The sequence below is a fragment of the Orcinus orca genome, chromosome X (assembly GCF_937001465.1).
Source record: "Orcinus orca chromosome X, mOrcOrc1.1, whole genome shotgun sequence".
Lineage (NCBI taxonomy): Eukaryota > Metazoa > Chordata > Mammalia > Artiodactyla > Delphinidae > Orcinus > Orcinus orca.
In genome coordinates this window covers 129,988,814-130,008,412 of record NC_064580.1, presented here as the reverse complement: position 1 = coordinate 130,008,412, position 19,599 = coordinate 129,988,814, and the positions used below count along the sequence as shown (strand labels likewise).

The 19,599-nt window shown below is 38.1% G+C and overlaps 1 protein-coding gene across 4 annotated transcripts in view; it reads left to right on the top strand.

Annotated features, from left to right (window-relative positions):
- The window catches only part of GABRA3 (gamma-aminobutyric acid type A receptor subunit alpha3), a 428,677-nt gene that overhangs the window by 168,764 nt on the left and 240,314 nt on the right, over nucleotides 1–19,599 (top strand). Inside the window, exon 1 of one of the 4 annotated variants that reach the window (XM_004284084.3) lies at nucleotides 5,686–5,888. The exons of the other annotated variants lie outside the window; for them this stretch is intronic. The gene's annotated coding sequence lies outside the window, so the exon portion shown is untranslated. Of the gene's footprint in view, nucleotides 1–5,685; nucleotides 5,889–19,599 lie in introns of those variants that run through there. 4 annotated transcript variants of the gene reach the window in all.

The window sequence follows — 19,599 nt, the reverse complement described above, 5'->3', positions numbered from 1 at the left end:
CATTCCTATGATTAGGTCTCAGCCTTTAGTAAGCCTATGTCTCTGCACTGTGAACTTCACAAATGCTTCTCAGTATTTTTCACCCCGCTTAGTTGTGTCAGGATGGCTAGAGTGTGATGGATTTGGGTATTTTTCTTTTTACACATAAAAGACCAGAGATGAGTAAAGTTGGATATTTCTCTTTCCCCAGGTCAGTTAGGCTTTGATAATCCTCCAGCAGGTTGGGCTCTGGTTAACTACTGTTCTCCTAAGGGCAGGCCTTATTAAGAACAGAGTACTCTGGTGTATTTCAAAATGGTTCCTTTGCCCCTCCTCCTGGTAGAGGAAGCAGGAGGGACTTTTTCTCCAATATTTATTGTGAGAACATGATTAAGTTCCTAGAGGTAAATTTCACAATATTGTGGAGGCTCCCCTATTACTGGGTGCCCCTGAATTTTTAATTCTCATACTTGTCCACACTGAGCCTCCAGCAATTCATCAATTAACCCAGCATTGGATCCCCTGGCAGTTTCAGCTAGTGAGTCTCTACTGTGGTAAGCTTTAACTCCTTGTATTCGCCTCTCTGTCTCTCCAGTCTTGGAGGCAGAAGTTTGCCTTGTGTCCTCACCTTTCTTATGTATCCAAGAGGTATTGTTTTTTCATTTTGTTCAAGGTTTACTTTCTGTTAGGATGGAGTGATGACTACCAAATTCCCTACATGGGGAATGGGAAATTGGAGGTCCACCTTAACTTTTCAAAGTTTGCTTAGAGTCAGTGTTGCTGGATGTATTGATAGATCTTTTCCCTTAAATTTCAGCACTTTAAAGGTACCTTTTTTTCTGATGAGAAGTCAATGGTGGATTATATTATTGTTCCTCAGGCTGTTATTTTTTTCTGGATTATTTCAAGATTTTCCCTTAATATTTGGTTTTCATGTAGCTTGACTATGATGTACCTGGGTATTCTGCTTGGGGTTCACTGAGCTCCTTGAATCTGTAAATTTATGTTTCATTATATTTGGAACTAGTTCAGGCATTATTTTTCAAATATTTTTCCTTCTTCTTCTTCTGTTTTTTGCCTTCTGGGACTCCAATTACATTTATGTTAGAACTTTGATATTATCTAACAGATCACTGAGTCTCAATCTTTTTCAATCTTTTCTGTGTACTTCAGATTGAATAATATCTATTAATTTGCCTTCAAGTTAATTTACTCTTCTTTCATTTTCAATCTACTATTAAGCCCACCCCATGACCTTTATTTAGATTTTTAATTTTCAGTTCTAGAATTGGCATCTGTTGTTTCTTTTTAATTGTTTCTATACCTCTGATATAATTTTCTATTTGTTCATTAAAACTGTGTTTTCCTTTATTTCCATTAGTGTAGTTATGATAGATGACTTAAAATCCTTTTCTGCTAATTTCAACATCTGGTGCATCTTAGGGCTGGTCTCCACTAACTGCCTTTTCTCTTGAGTATAGGTAATATTTTCCTGTTTCTTTTTCTCCCCTAGCAATTTTGGAGTATACCCTAAATTTTGTGAATGATATATATATAGGATATCTATACTCTCTTTCATTTCTCTATAGAGTATTGCTTTTTTTGTTTGTTTTAGTAGGCAATTAATGTGGCTGAACTGAAACACAAAACTCTCCTTTGTGGTGGGCAGCACTGAAAATTCTGTTTAATTTTTTCAGCTTTATTTAGGCTCTTTGGAATCTGTCACCACATGTATCATTTATGGCTCCATCAGCGATTTGGGCAGTTTATACACAGAATTGGGGTCTCCCACTCTGTAGTTCTCTCCATTATTGGATTTCTCTCATCGTTTTCCAGCTTCAGTTGTCATCCTGAACTCTGTCTTCTGGTTCTGCGAGCCACAAGGACTGTGAGCAGTTGTGTTACGTAGCCAAATATCACTGGCTTGTCAGAGCCAACTCTGCACCTCTCCTCTCAATTTCATGTTGATAGAATTGGCCAGGGTGGGAATATTTACACTATGGAAATTGGGAAATACTATGAATCAGGCTTTTATTTATTTTTTCCTGGAGATCCAGTTGTTAAACATTTAACAGCTGCAACACCTACTTGTAGTTTCTCTAGAATTTTAGTTATTGCTTTGGCCTGGGGCCTGCCCTCAGGCAGACATTTTTAAAAAAGGGCAAACTCACTTAGTATTGCTCCTTTCTTTCAATTGTCAACTCTTCCAATTTGTGACTACTTATGATTAATTTCCAATGCATTTGCATTATTGTTTTTTGTCCAGAGTTTATTATTGCTATGTGCAGCATAATTGGTTTCATAGAAACTGCTCCACCACTACCAGAAGTGGTTCTAGTAAAATTTCTCTGTGGTTTGCAGTGAACTGAGAACATTTATGAAAATGCTATTAATTTTTAAGCTATTAATACAGCTAAAATTGTATGATTTAAATTATAATTTTTGTTATGAGAGTATCCTTATCTAACTTATTTGAATTAAAATATCTTTTCTTTTAAAAATGATGGTGCCCTAGATGGTTTATTTGTTTAGTATCTTTATCTGCCAAAAGCAAAACTTTGCCACTGTAGTGGGTTGAATAGTGTCTCCCAAAAATTCATGTCCACTCAGAACCTAAGGATGTGATCTTATTTGGTTGTGTAGTCTGCAGAAGTAATTAGTTAAATATCTTGAGGAGAAATCATCCTGGGTTTAGGCTGGGACCTAAATCCTATGACTGCTGTCTTTATAAGGGAAAAAACAGGGAAATTTGGTCACACAGAGACAGAGGAGAAGACAATTTGAAGACGGAGGCAGAGATTGGAGTGATGCTTCTATAAGCCAAGGAATTCCAGGAGCCACCAGAAGCTGGAAGAGTCAAGGAAAGATTCTCCTCTAGAGCTTTTAGGGAAAGTGAGGCCCTGCTAACACCTTAATGTCAGACTTCTGGCCTCCAGAATTATGAGACAATAAACTTCTGTTGTTTTAAGCCACCAAATTTATGGTAATTTGTTATGGCAACCCTATGAAATAATACAGCAACCTATGACAGTTCATAATATTTCCTTTTGCCATTTCGCTAATCCAAATTCAATGGGCATTTATGCAAACAAATGTACAAAAAAATACGTACCTCTGCAGGAAGGAGTGTGCATAGTTATGTGCCCACATACACTTGTTTTATGTATAACTTACATGTTGCTTTGGTAGACAAAAATACTGTACCTGGGGTCAGCAGTCTGGGTGAGGGTCTTGGTTCTGTCACTAATTCACTATGACGTTGTGTGAGCTATATTTTTTCTTCAGGCCAGCTTCTCTTTTTGAAAAATGAGATGGTTATCTTTTTTTAAATTATTTTTTATTGCAGTGTAGTTGCTTTACAATGTTGTGTTAGTTTCTGCTGTACAGCAAAGTGAATCAGCTATACGTATACATATATCCCCTCTTTTTGGATTTCCTTCCCATTTAGGTCACCACAGAGCACTGAGCAGAGTTCCCTGTGCTATACAGTAGGTTCTCATTAGTTATCTATTTTATACATAGTAGTGTATATATGTCAATCCCAATCTCCCAAGTCATCCCACCCCCCATTCCTCCCCTGGTATCCATATGTCTGTTCTCTACATCTGTGTCTCTATTTCTGCTTTGCAAATAAGTTCATCTGTATCATTTTTCCAGATTCCACATATAAGCGATATTATACAATATTTGTTTTTCTCTTTCTGACTTACTTCACTTTGTATGACAGTCTCTAGGTCCATCCACGTCTCTGCAGATTGCACAATTCAAAAAGATACATGCACCCCAATGTTCATTGCAGCACTATTTACAATAGGCAGGACATGGAAGCAATGTAAATGTCCATCAACAGAAGAATGGATAAGAAGATGTGGTACATATATACAATGGAATATTACCCAGCCATAAAAAGGAACGAGATGGTTATCTTTATGGGTCCTTCCAGCTCAGTGACTGAGCCTATGGATCCCTATCTCTCTATATACTCAGTATATGGGTATATGCATGTAGTCAGAGTGGAGCATGTGTGCCTCAATGAACAGAAGTAGAGAGTATTAGGATTTTTTTTGGGGGGGGGGACCAAACAGGATAGTGGTTTAGATAGAAATAGCACAACATGGGAAACATTTTAAATGCCTTCCATGTCCCAGTCACTACATACATATTGAGGTCAGTACACTAAACACACATAATAAAACACATGTTCTAGGATTTTTTTGGGGGGGGGACCAAACAGGATAGTGGTTTAGATAGAAATAGCACAACATGGGAAACATTTTAACTGCCTTCCATGTCCCAGTCACTACATACATATTGAGGTCAGTACACTAAACACACATAATAAAACACATGTTCAATCAGATGCCCTAAAGGACCATTTTGATTCTCTGACTAAATGGGCTGAAAAACCGCAGTATGAGGGGTTTGATTAAGAAAACTTTTATGCTAATCATTATATATAGGTAGAAGCTGAATTCTTTGTTAGGAGCAGCTCTTTACACATATGTTCCTATTCATATTGCTCCTGAAATGCTCAAAAGGGAATGTTGTGTCAGTGTGATTTGGGGTTCCATTTGGGGACTCACCTTTTAAATTTGGTAGTCTATATTTCACTCTTCACAGATCAACAACTTCACCCGGAATTTTCCTGTCTTAGAGCCTAGATTGTTAGGTGTGAAAGGGTCTTTCAAGATCATGCACATCCATTGCCATTCATTTTACCATTGAGGATAATGAGGGCCAGATTGAAGAAGTGACTTGTCAAAGGTAATAGTCAAGTAATTTTCAGAGGCAGGACTGAAACCTAAGTTCCTTTATTTTATTCTCAGTCTAGGTCTTTTTCTTCCCCCTGTTGCATTGTTACTATACTTTACCCAGGTTTTTTCCCCCAGTGGGAATATAATTCTTTTATACTTTGAGTTAATTCATCTCCTTCCCTCTCTTCTTCCTCCTTGTGCAAACTCACACACTTACATATACCTATATTCCCTTCAGAGGTTTTTGAAAGGAAAGCATTGTGATTCTGCTGCTTGTCTGTTTTGCCTGGAGGTAAGCTCCAGCTGACAGTTCTGTTTTGGGTCTACACTTCTACTTAGTTGGGGGTGGGGGTGGCAGTTAGGTCATTGGCAGATCAATGTGGCCGAACCCTTTCTTCTTAGTGAAGTGGGAATGGAAACCTCTTTGATGTAATTTTTTTTAGCTCATTATCGTCCTCAGAGATGTATGTGAACAGACAGATTTGTCAAACCTTTATTTGGAGCCTGGGCTAAGAAGGCGCACCCAAAGGGATGTAAGGGAGACAGACCACTCATCTTCCGTCTTGGAGCAGCTAGCTAGTAAGCATCACATGTCAACTATGGTAATCCATACTTCCTTTATCCTCCTATTCGCTCTAACCCTTTTGCTCTCTTTCCCTTCCCTTTGCTCCCTCTGCTCTTCCCCTTCTCTCCGAGTTTCCCTCTATTTCTCTGCTGGATACCTTAAAGAATAAAATACTACTTTAGTCTTTCCTAAAAAAACACAGATCCAAACCTTTGCAGCGCTGTTTTCTGAGCCCCAGCACAGCCGCGTGCTCAGCACCAAGCAGTGGTGATTCCAAAACCAGCAAAGGGGGAGGGGAAGAGGGAAGGGAGGGGGGTGAGAGAGAGGAAGGGAGGGAGAGGGGGAGAGAGGGAGAGGGAGAAGCAGAGGGAGAGGGAGAGGGAGAGGGAGAGGGAGAGGGAGGGGGGAGAGAGAGCGAGAGAGAGAGCGTGAGCGCGCGCAAGCTAGCGAGCAAACCAGAGAGAGAAAAGAGAGAGAGACCCAGAGAAAGAGAAGAGGAAGCCGAGCTCTGTGAGGGCTGAACGTCCAACTTGTTTCAGTTCATTCATCCTTCTCTTCTCTCCGCTTCGGGGAAGTGACTGTGGCGTTTGGTAAGAAACATAGCTTTCCCTACTTCCCCCTCCCCCAAGCTCAGGTCTCCTTTAGCGATAGCATCTCTCCCCCGTTCTGAGAGTCTCCTTGGGTTGGCCAGCGAGGCGAGACACGCTCTGCAGCTGTGATGCTATCCTGGGTTCCCCAGTGGGGCTGGTGGAAACCCAGAGTCGGCATCTGGGCAGGGAGGCACAGGGGTAAAACCTGATTTGAGGAAGGGGGGTTGCGATGTGTTGTATGCGCTATTTGCTTCATTGTCAGTGAATTGTTTTGTTCCTCTTTGGAAGCAGGTCAGCATTGACCTTGCAAATTGCTTGGGGGGCCGGCAGCTGCTGCAGAAAGCCACTGAGTGGCCCCTAGCCAGAGCAGAAAGCACTGTCATGACCCCCCAGACAGCCCTAGGCACAGGGATGGGGTAATGGCTGGAGCTTCCTTTCTCCTTTAACTCTTTCTCTGCAGCTGCTTCTCATTGCTGGAAATGAGAAAGAAGGAGAATACCGTACAGCCTCTTTCCCCATCTCCCTATTATAACTCCCCCAGATGCAAGTGAGTAGAAAGTTGTAAATAACTGTTTCCTTTGAAAGCAGGTTGAGACCTCCCCCCTTCCTTTAAGAGGCTCATTGTAGGGTTGGGCCTGAGTTCCTTCACAAACTTGGGAGGCTTCCCTTGCTTCTCTGTGGGAAGCCCCCATTGCCTGTCCACTCCCCATTCCAGGTAGATGAGCTGACAGACTAGACCAGGGATTCAGATATCCCACCCCATCCTACTGGCAGGCGTGGTATTAGGTCCAGCTGTGTCCTTGGGAGGGAAGAAACACCTGATGGTTTGTTTGGAACTGGATTTCCAGTTTGCTGCTCCTCTGGCTGTGGCTGTGGCTGGCATAGGCAGGAGGACTGGGGGAGGGGTGGCTCTTAGATTGAGAAAAAGAGAGAGAGAGAGAGAGAGAGAGAGAGAGAGCAGGGTGAAGAGCCAGGATTCCTGGTGTGAATGGTATGATTTATTGAGGGTCAGCAGGTTCTGGATGTCTGTAGCTATGCAAGGGTTGGCTAAAGCTCTTGTACTATAGCCCCTCTGAACTGTCAGGGGTAGAGATCTGGTTGCTTGATGGGGGCTTTTGTGAGTTGGCAACACTGCCATACCCATGGTTCTAATTATAACACCCACAATACCAATTGCTAACATTGTTGAGTGCTTAGAATGTTTTGGATCTTGGGCTGAGGGTTTAATATGAATTATTCTTACATTAACCCTATGAATCAGATACTATTTTTATCCTTGGTTTACTGATGAGGAAACTGAGGCACAGAGAGGTTAAGCAATTAAATGTCCTGACTGGGAATTAAAACACGGGCAACCTGGTTCCAGAATGCATGGTCTTGACCATTAAGCAGTACTGCCTCCTTGGGGAGAATTTTGCATCCTTGTATGTTAGGCAAGTGTAAGTATGGTAGGAAGGGTGCTGCTTGGCAATTTTTTTTGAAAGTAGTAGAATCCTTTGTGTAAAGTAACAGGAACTTAAGAGTGCAGCATAGTGGAGCCAGGCCTCATCTGGGTTTCCTGGAAGGGCTGGGTTTCCTTGGACAGCCTGCTTTCCTTGAAAAGAATGCCAGGAAAGACTTCATATTTCCACTGTCATAGCCTCATCCATCTCACATCCAGCAAAAGACTTCTTTGGGGACCAGATCTTTTTTTTTTAACATCTTTACTGGAGTATAATTGCTTTACAATGGTGTGTTAGTTTCTGCTGTATAACAAAGTGAATCAGTTATACATATACATATGTTCCCATATCTCTTCCCTCTTGCGTCTCCCTCCCTCCCACCCTCCCTATCCCACCCCTCTAGGTGGTCACAAAGCACCAAGCTGGTCTCCCTGTGCTATGCGGCTGCTTCCCACTAGCTATCTATTTTACATTTGGTAATGTATATATGTCCTTGCCACTCTCTCACTTCGACCCAGCTTACCCTTCCCCCTCCCCGTGTCCTCAAGTCCATTGTCTACATCTGTGTCTTTATTCCTGTCCCGCCCCGAGGTTCTTCAGAATCTTTTTTTTTAGATTCCATATATATGTGTTTTCATACGGCATTTGTTTTTCTCTTTCTGACTTACTTTACTCTGTACGACGGACTCTAGGTCCATTCACCTCACTACAAATAATTTCGTTTCTTTTTATGGCTGAGTAATATTCCATTGTATGTATGTGCCACATCTTCTTTATCCATTCATCTGTCAATGGACACTTAGGTTGCTTCCATGTGGGACCAGATCTTTCTCTTATTTTCTGAGAGCTTAGAGTCACCTTGTTCTGAAAATTTTAGCATACTAAAACCTTGGAACTGGAAGGATCCCTAAAGTTTATTAAGCTTTACTTCTCCAACCAGTTCTTGAATTTGTCCTAAGCATCCAATTCATTGACTAATTTCTATTTGAACTCCCTGCAGTGACAGAGAGCTCATTAGGTGGCTCTTTCTATATTTAAGCAATGCTGATTGTCAGGAAGTAATCCCCATTATAGGCCAAGATCTGTCTCCCTGTAACTTCTATTCATTGGTTCTTTAGGACTATCTAGAACAAATTTGCTTCTTAATAATAGCTCCTCAGATAGTTGAAGACAGCCGTCTCTCTCCCCTCAAGGCTTGAATCTGAAGGGACCACAGGGAAGGGACCATCATTTGCCTCATTTTGGGGACTAGACTTTTATTAATATCACCTATTATCCCATCCTCTTGGTTGTCAGCCACAAACTGGTCATACTGAGTTTTCTAAAGCAGCCTTGATATTGTATGTTCTCTTCCTTGGAAAAGCTTGCTATCTGGTATCAGGTGGACTGATGGAAACAAAAGAGGTCTCTGTTCTTTTCCTAAAAACCAGAAATCAGTGCTATTTCTTCTGAAGCCCCAGAATGTCCATATAGCAGCCAGGTAATAGGCATGTGGGAAGATTTGGGAAGAAAGGGTTAGGGGAAATTTTAAAGGAAAAACTTGAAATCATCATGATTCAAGGTTCACAGTATATAAAAGGTAGAAGAATAAATTGTTATATCGGAAAGTATCTTAGAAACAATGACATCACTGAGGGGATGGTACAGACTGGGATTGGGTGGAATAGAAGTGAGCATGCAGTGTGCTAGAGTGGAAAACTGACCTTGGTATTAGGAAAGTTGAGTTCTATTGCTAGCTCTGAAAAATTGCCATTTACCTTGGACACATGATTTTCTCTGCATGGATCTCAGCTTTTCCATCTATAAAATGATGAGGTAGACTTTATCACCAAGGGTTTCTTAGAGCTGCAATTCTCTATCTGAAGTAAATTGTAATATCTCAGGGCTCTAAGGGACTTCAGAAATCATCTAGGGTGAAATTTAATGTGCAAAAGAATGTGCAAAAGAATCCCCTGAGGATCTTGTTAAAATGTTAATTCTGATTCAGAGGGTCTGGGGTGGGACCTGAGTTTTGCATTTTAACAAGCCGACAGGTAATCCTTAACCTGCTGTTCCAGTGCTTTTCAAACTATCTTGGTGAAGGACCAGTTTTTAAAATTTTTCCAATCCATCACAGATAGTTACTTCAGTAAAATACATTAACTATGAATTACTAGAAAAATAAAAGACATATAAAATATAAGCTCACATTTTATTGTTAGAGTCAACAGACATAAAATTAATTTTTTTTCAAGTTGAGTTGCTACAACATTTTGTAAGTACATATTCTCAATTTCTGCCCTTGTATGTTTCTCAATTTCTGTACTTAAGTCATTGTTGCCTGGTAATAAAAGTTCATAGATAAGCACTGATCCTTGGACCACACTTTGAGCAGCACTGGTCTAGGCTACCTGCCCATCTAATTTAAGAGACCCGGATTGGGCCCAGTTATAATTTCTAAATCATCCCTGCCAGATGATCTTTCACCCTCAGGTTAAGTATCTCCTTTGATGGAAAACTTAATATCCTCACAAAGTAATATTACTTGGGTGTTGTGACTGCAATAAAGGTTTTTTAAAGCTTCTATAAATTCCGCTCTTAGATTATATATTCCAAGCAAGTAGGGGGCTGTGTCAGTCTGGTTTATTGTAACATCAGCCACTATCCTAGTATATGGCATAGAGTAGGTGCTTAATAAGTGTTTGTTAAGTTAAAGGAACAGACCGGTTGGTGTTAGTTATGCCTTTTGGGGCCATATATTTATTTTTTAAAAAGGTACTTTTGTTTTCCTTCCAACATTTGGGGGGCAATATTCATCCTATTTTACAAATTTCTTATGTTGAATAGAAGGCAAGCTCACCTGTCCCAGATAGCTACCTGGCATCGCAATTTTACTTTGAATTATAGGAGGCCAGGGAAATATTTTTTACATTTTAAGTCTCAAGTTTTTACCTTTAACACAGTCATTCATCAGTTCAGTCGTTCAAACATGGTACTTGCTTATTTGGAGCTTATAGTTTAATGGGGAAGAGGTCATAAATCAGATAATCACACAACTGTGTTATTTTGGTCAGCAATAAATGTTATGAAGGAAAAGTACGGGGGGTAGGGCTATGAAAGTATATAACAGAGGAAATCTGATCTAGCTTGGGGTTTAAGAAAAGCTTCCTTGAGGAAGTAATATTAAGGCCGAGTAGAGACATGGGGGTGGGTCGGGGGTGATGGAGGGGGTGGAGCAGTTTTCTAGATGAAGGGAAGAGCATGCATGAGGGCCATGAGATAAGAGAAGCATAGTGAATTTGGAAAATTGAACAAAAGCTGGGGTGGCTAGAATGGGACACTGTAATGATTTTTGTCTTTATTCCAGAAACAAGGGGACTGATTAAAGGCTTTTCAGCAGGGTGACTGATATGACCTAAATCGAATACATTCAGTATAAGATTATTAAGTGCACACTATGGACCAAAGGCAATGTGGGAGATACAGACTTATTTAGGAATAGCTTCTGCCCTCCAAGATGACACAGTCAAGTAGGAGAGAGAAGAAATATACAAATAACTATAATACTATGAGAATGAGATCCACACTCATAAAAGAGAGGGAAAGGGCTTCCAGCCAAGCAAGAGTTTGGGGGATGGGAAAGGTGTTCTAGGCAGAGTCCAGAAAAGCAGAAGGCATGTATTGGGAACAGTTAGTTCAGTTGCACTGGAGAATGGTAAGTATGTGATAAATGTTTTGTGAGATAGTTGGAGGGCTTGACTATGAATAATATTGAATGCTAGCTTGGAAACTTAGGACTATGCTCTATATGTAGTGGAGAGGCAACGCCCTCATTTTGTGTATGAGCAAACTGATCCTGGGAGGTGGAGTGACTTGATTTGACTGAGGTCACGCAGGTAGTGCTACTGCTATAGTCCGCCAAGAGGTGCTGGGTACAGTTGGAAAAAAATATTGGATTGGAGCTCTGGAAAGAAGTTAGCTGGAGAGAGTGATTTGAGAGTCATTGGTAAAGAAGCAGTACTTGAAGTAGAAAGAAGGGGTCTAAGGATTTCTTCTTTGGGGAATGCTTATCTTTAGGATATGGGAAAACAAAGATGAGCTTGTGTGAAGGCTACAAAGGCGGAGAGGTCAGACGTGGAAGGAAAATTAGGAGAGTACAGTATTATGAAAGAACCAAGAGAGGAGAGGCCTCATTCATTGATAGGACAAATATTTAGTATATACATATGATTGACTAAACATGGAACATATAATAGTGAGAAAAATAGACATGGTCATTGTCTCCTTGGGGCTCATGGTTTAGATGTGGAGATAGATATTATTCTATAAACTGTTGAGCTATATAATTATAAATTGCAATTAGTGTGTAGAGGAAAATGTACTGCTTTAAGAATGAAGGTGGTCAACATTGTTAGACTTTTCACCAAAGTTGACTACTGAAAAATGACACCCAGTACTAACAGTCTTCCCCCACTTTGATGCTCACAGTGCTTACTAACAGTTAATATTGGGTGATGCATATCCCTTTTGCAGATGTTCAACAGATGATAGTGCTGTAAGGAAAGGTTATATGTCATGTTGTTTAACTGAAACTCTCAATGAGCTGGTACTCCTCCCAGATCCCCCAACTTTCCCCATTAAACAAATTAGAGAAAGAGGCCCTTGATAAGAAAAAAAGTTATGAAGAATTAGATATTAAAGATCTCTCTTAAAATAGGATTTCAGATAGCCTAGTCTAGATTCTAGCCCTGGCATGGATGCTGACTTAGGTTCTTGTGACAAATCACTTGTCTTGTTTGGGTCTCAGTTTTCATAACTGTAAAATGAGGAGGGTTGGATTAGACCTGGATGATTTATAAAGACCCTCCCAGCTGTAAGTTTCTATGATTCATGCTCTATTCTATACTACATTCTCATGGTCCTGTGTAGGTAGTTCAGGCTCAGTCACTTATTTAAACAACACTAAGGATTTTATATGGAATTCTGAAGGTTGCTAATTTTGGTGGAATAATTCACAGGGTTTGGAAGAGTTCACAGGAAGGCCCTTTCCTTGTTCCATTCATGAGATTGCTGAAATCATGACTGTTCTGATAGCTAAGGAAAGAAATGACTGTATTCTAAAATCTGTAGTAAATCTGGGTATTGGATGATATTTCCACTATTGCTGGTTTGAAATAAACTAAGAGCACTGAAAAAAAAATGGTACAGGATACTGTGAAATAGAGGCAAGGTGATTATCTTATGTTCTTAAATGTAATGGTCCAGGAAGTCTCTTCCTAGGGGGAACATATATGGTGAAGGGAAATATTGGTTGGTAATAGAAAAACATTTTTTATATTTCAAACATGATTTTTAAAGTATTGATGTTTGTACACAGTATGTCTCCTCACCATACACAGAAGGAAGAATAAAAACCTCCAGGATATGTATTTTGAAGGGTGTTTTTCTCTTTAAAAATGATTTCTTAAAAGAAATCAAGTATTACATAGATTTTTTGAAGGGAAGGGGAGGTGGATGGGGATGGAATTATGTAAGTGATCATAGCATAAAATAACTTTTTAAAATAGTATAAGAGGAGCTCATATGACATATATTTTGAGTATTTTCTATATGAGATACTTCAGTTTTCAGTATCACCCTTAATACATAATATCCAAATCTGGACCCAGTACTCAAGGCATGGCTGACCAGCACCACCATTAAAAACATTTTGCACATTTATTAATCTACCTTAAGGCTGTAATATCTACATTAAACTGCTTTTTTTTTCTGGATATAACAATAGAACAGTCTCATAATAGAAAATTTGGAAAATGGAGAGAAGTTAACACAAATCACCTCTGAATACCTAGCCCCAAAATAACTTGCTCTACCTCCTTCCAGATGTTTCCATGTTTACATAATTGGGATCGTACCTTATATGTACTATTTTATATGTGGCTTCTCCATTGGTATAATATTGTGAACATTTCCGCATGTGATTCAACAACCTTCAAACAATTTTTAACAGCTACTGTACATAATTTTCAGTTGTATAATTTATACCAAAATCATTTAACAGATCCCATATTGGTCATTTAAATTATTTTCAATTGTAAGTTATTGTGAATAGCCCTGCAATGTATCCTTTTCTACATAAATCTTTGATTCTTTGAACCTCACCTCATTCATGTCTTTATTCAATGTCACCTCTGCGTGGTCTTCTATAACAACTGTACATAAAAATGCAAACCCTTCTCCCTTAAAACTTACTATTTTCCTTTCTTGCCTTATTTTTTCTCTCTGGTCTGTATCATCACCTAACAAACTACATATTTTATTTATTTACTATCTTACTCCTTGTTTTAAAATGTAAGCCCTTCAAGTACAGGGATTCTTTTTTTCTATTTTGTGTATTGTTGTATCTCCCAGTACCTAGAACAATGTCTGACACATTGTAGATTCTTACTGAATACTTGTTGAATGGATGATTTTCTTAAGACGGGTTTTTATAAGGGGCATTACTGTGCCTAAGGCTATTAAATTTTTAAAGGTTCTTGATACATGTGTGAAGTTGTCTCACTGTATAAAATGGCCAATTTCTGCTAGTAACCCTATGCCAGTACAGGGTATTGTTAGTCTTTAAAAATCTTTGCCAATCAGACAGAATCAAAATGGTATCTTAAAATTTTAATATATTTCTTTTATTATAGTGAGCATGGATACTTTCTTGTGTTTCTTGGTCACTTTGTTTCCTTCCTACGAATGTATATTCATGAGCTGTGTACATTTTTCTTTTGAGAACTTCAGTGTTTCTCATTCATTTGTGTGGACAGATGTATACATTTAGTAGACATTAGACCTTTCTTCTGTGATATATGTGGAATATATTTTCCAAGTTTGTGTTTTAAATTAACTTTTATGCACAAATTAACTTTTATGTAATTATTTCTCTCTCTCTCTCATTTGTAATTGTTTCTGATAAGTTAATGTTTAAGAAGTTTTTCCTCATCCAAAAGGGAATAAGTGCTTAAATGGATTGTGTTTTCATTTTTCCTGCTTATGTTTAATTGTTTAATCCCCCTGGAATTTATTGTGGTGTGAGGTAATTTTCTAAATTGTTTTCCTCTTCAACTGTTTCACAAAACCAAATATTTAATAAATCATTTTTCCCACTGTTGTGTGATGCCACATTTAATATATATAAATTGTTATATATAGTAGGTTCTCTTTGGGTTTTACCTGTTTTTTTCTTCTAGTTTGTCTCTTCTTGTCCTAGTTGCAAAGTTTAAACCTTATTGCAGTTGCAAGTTTTATTACCTCAGTCCTACTTACTGTGTGGTCTCTAAGCCTCAATTTGTCTAACTGTATAGAGTGTATAATAGCAGTAACATTTATTTTATGCTTTTAATTTTGTGAAGGGGATCTCTCTATCTTTATTTCTGCTAATTGGTTATGGCTGGTATACAGGGAAGATGCTATTTATAATTTTAACTTATTTCTTCACTTTACTCAAATTTATTATTATAAATTTTATTTACATGTTTATTTTCTTTTATTTTTTAATTTTGAAGAATTTAAAATATTTACAAGGAAACTCAGAGAAGTATCTAAAACAATGAGCAAATAACCACATATACACTGCTCAGAATGAACAAGTGTCAGCATTTTGTCATTTCTGCTTCAGATATGTCTTAATGAAATAATGAAATAAATAAAACATTATAGATAAACTTTATCTTCCCTTTGAGTCTAGGCCCAGCTTCATTTCATTCTACATCCTTCCAAAATATAACATGCAGAGCCACCCACATTTGCTTATTTTTCTGTTTGGTCACTTTTTACTAACTGATTTGTAAGAATTCTTATATATTCTGAATACTATTTGTCAGTTATATATGTTGCATATATCTGCCTCTAGTATGTCACCTTGGCTTTCTAGTTTGTTTATGGGGGCCTTTATAATAAAGAAGTTTTAGATTTTCATTATAAATTTATCAATCTTTCCCTTCATGAATTGTGATTTTTGTGTCATATTTTCTTATCCCATGATTAAAAAAGATTTTCTCCAAATGTTCTTTAAAATTAAAAAAAATGTGCTTTACACTTACTTTTTTTTTTTTTTTTTTTTGCGGTACGTGGGCCCCTCAGTGTTGTGGCCTCTCCTGTTGCGGAACACAGGTTCCGGACGCAGAGGCTCAGCAGCCATGGCTCACGGGCCTAGCCGCGCCGCGGCATGTGGGATCTTCCTGTACCGGGGCACGAACCTGTGTTCCCTGCATCAGCAGGCAGACTCTCAACCACTGCGCCACCAGGGAAGCCCTACACTTACTTTTTAAAACCGTCTGGATTTTACTTTTACATGTGATGTGAAATGTGGGTTGATTTTTTTCTATGTAAAATACCATTTGCTTCAATATAATTTATACACAACTGGTTTAGAATGCAGAGTCCATCATATAACTTAATTTCCATAGATACTTGCATCTATTTCTAGGCTGTCTACATGCTCCATTAATCGATTTGTCTACACTTGTGCTGCTTTAATTATGAATGCTTTATAATCAATGTTGATATTTGTAAGATCAACTTACTTTTCACTCTCTGCAGTTACCCACACCCACACCACTTTTCATGTTCTTTCTGAATTGTTTTATTTTTCGCCCTTTGGTCCCTTTAAATTAATTTTTAAAATAAGATTTTCAAATTCCAATAAAATCATGATGATTTTTCTTGGAATTTTATTGACTATGTAGAATGATTTGGAAAAGAATTGACAACTTTTTGATAAAGAGATTTACTATTTATGAATATTATATCAGTATTATTTAAAGTCTATTTTTATAATCTTTGATAGAGATTTGTAATTACAAATACTCTCACATATAAGATATAGTCTTAGGCATCTTTAATTTTTCTACTCAGATTTATTAAGACATACTTCACATGAAATAAAATTTACCCTTGAAAGTATACAATTCAAAGAATTTTAACAAATGTATATGATCATATAAGCATGACCACCACCACAATAAAGATACAGAAAATTTCCCTCACGTCAGAAGACTCAGTTGTGCCCATTTGCAGGCAATTATCTCCCACCACCTACAACCCTGGAAAAACTTTGATCTGTCTTTATAGTTTTGCTTCTTCTATAATATCATATAAATTGAATCATATAGTATGTAGTCTTTTGTATCTGGCTTCTTTCACTTATCTCATGTTTTTAATTTCATCCATGTTATTATATGCATCAGCAGTTTGTTCTTTTTTTTAAACATCTTTATTGGAGTATAATTGCTTTACAATGGTGTGTTAGTTTCTGCTTTACAACAAAGTGAATCAGTTATACATATACATATGTTCCCATATCTCCTTCCTCCTGTGTCTCCCTCCCATCCTCCCTATCCCACCCGTCTAGGTGGTCACAAAGCACTGAGCTGATCTCCCTGTGCTATGCGGCTGCTTCCCACTAGCTGTTTTACATTTGGCAGTATATATAAGTCCATGCCACTCTCTCACTTCATCCCAGCTTACCCTTCCCCCTCCCTGTGTCCTCAAGTCCATTCTCTACGTCTGCGTCTTTATTCCTATCCTGCCCCTAGGTTCTTCAAGAACCTTTTTTTTTTTAGATTCCATATATATGTGTTAGCATACGGTATTTGTTTTTCTCTTTCTGACTTACTTCACTCTGTATGACAGACTCTAGGTCCCTCCACCTCACTACAAATAACTCAATTTCATTTCTTTTTATGGCTGAGTAATATTCCATTGTATATATGTGCCACATCTTCTTTATCCATTCATCTGTCGATGGGCATTTAGGTTGCTTCCATGACCTGGCTATTGTAAATAGTGCTGCAATGAAGATTGGGGTGCATGTGTCTTTTAGAACTATGGTTTTCTCTGGGTATATGTCCAGTAGTGGGATTGCTGGATCATATGGTAGTTCTATTTTTACTTTTTTAAGGAACCTCCATACTGTTCTCCATAGTGGCTGTATCAATTTACATTCACACCAACAGTGCAAGATGGTTCCCTTTTCTCCACACCCTCTCCAGCATTTATTGTTTCTAGATTTTTTGATGATGCCCATTCTGACTGGTGTGAGGTGATACCTCATTCCAGTTTTGATTTGCATTTCTCTAATGATTAGTGCTGTTGAGTATTCTTTCATGTGTTTGTTGGCAATCTGTATATCTTCTTTGAAGAAATGTCTATTTAGGTCTTCTGCCCATTTTTGGATTGGGTTGTTTGTTTTTTTGATATTGAGTTGCATGAGCTGCTTGTAAATTTTGGAGGTTAATCCTTTCTCAGTTGCTTCATTTGCAAATATTTTCTCCCATTTTGAGGGTTCTCTTTTCATCTTGTTAATGGTTGCCTTTGCTGTGCAAAAGCTTTTAAGTTTCATTAGGTCCCATTTGTTTATTTTTGTTTTTATCTCCATTTCTCTAGGAGGTGGGTCAAAAAGGATCTTGCTGTGATTTATGTCATAGAGTCTTCTGCCTATGTTTTCCTCTAAGAGTTTGATAGTGTCTGGCCTTACATTTAGGTCTTTAATCCATTTTGAGTTTACTTTTGTATATGGTGTTAGGGAGTGTTCTAATTTCACTCTTTTACCTGTAGCTGTCCAGTTTTCCCAGCACCATTTATTGAAGAGGCTCTCTTTCCTCCATTGTATATTCTTGCCTCCTTTATGAAAGATAAGGTGACCATATGTGTGTGAGTTTATCTCTGGGCTTTCTATCCTGTTCCATTGATCAATATTTCTGTTTTTGTGCCAGTGCCATACTGTCTTGATTACTGTAGCTTTGCAGTAGGGTCTGAAGTCCAGGAGCCTGATTCCTCCAGCTCCATTTTTCTTTCTCAAGTTTGCTTTGGTTACTCGGGATCTTTTGTTTTTCCATACAAATTGTGAAATTTTTTGTTCTAGTTCTGTGAAAAATGCCATTGGTAGTTTGATAGGGATTGCATTGAATCTGTCAATTGCTTTGGGTAGTAGAGTCATTTTCACAGTGTTGATTCTTCCAATCCAAAAGCATGGTATATCTCTCCATCTGTTTGCATCATCTTTAATTTCTTTCATCAATATCCTATAGTTTTCTGCATACAGGTCTTTTGTCTCCTTAGGTAGGTTTATTCCTAGGTATTTTATTCTTTTTGTTGCAATGGTAAATGGGAGTGTTTCCTTAATTGCTCTTTCAGATTATTCATCATTAGTGTATAGGAATGCAAGAGATTTCTGTGCATTACTTTTGTATCCTGCTACTTTACCAAATTCATTGATTAGCTCTAGTAGTTTTCTGGTAGCATCTTTAGCATTCTCTCTATATAGTATCATGTCACCTGCAAACAGTGACAGCTTTACTTCTTCTTTTCTGATTTGGATTCCTTTTATTTCCTTTTCTTCTCTGATTGCTGTGGCTAAAACTTCCAAAACTATGTTGAATAACTGTGGTGAGAGTGGGCAACCTTGTCTTGTTCCTGATCTTAGTAGAAATGCTTTCAGTTTTTCACCATTGAGGATGATGTTGGCTGTGGATTTGTCATATGTGGCCTTTATTATGTTGAGGAAAGTTCCATCTATGCCTACTTTCTGCAGGGTTTTTATCATAAATGGGTGTTGAATTTTGTCAAAAGCTTTCTCTGCATCTATTTAGATGATCATATGGTTTTTCTCCTTCAGTTTGTTAATATGGTGTATCACATTGATTGATTTGTGTATATTGAAGAATCCTTGCATTCCTGGGATAAACCCCACTTGATCATGGTGTATGATCCTTTTAATGTGCTGTTGGATTCTGTTTGGTAGTATTTTGTTGAGAATTTTTGCATCTATGTTCATCAGTGATATTGGCCTGTAGTTTTCTTTCTTTGTGACATCTTTGTCTGGTTTTGGTATCAGGGTGATGGTGGCCTCGTAGAATGAATTTGGGAGTGTTCCTCCCTCTGGTATATTTTGGAAGAGTTTGAGAAGGATAGGTGTTATCTCCTCTCTAAATGTTTGACAGAATTCGCCTGTGAAGCCATCTGGTCCTGGGCTTTTGTTTGTGGAAGATTTTTAATCACAGTTTCAATTTTAGTTCCTGTGATTTGTCTGTTTAGATTTTCTATTTCATCCTGGTTCAGTCTTGGAAGGTTGTGCATTTGTAAGAATTTGTCCATTTCTTCCAAGTTGTCCATTTTATTGGCATATAGTTTCTTGTAGTAATCTCTCATGATCCTGTGTATTTCTGCAGTGTCAGTTGTTACTTCTCCTTTTTCATTTCTAATTCTATTGATTTGAGTCTTCTCCCTTTTTTCTTGATGAG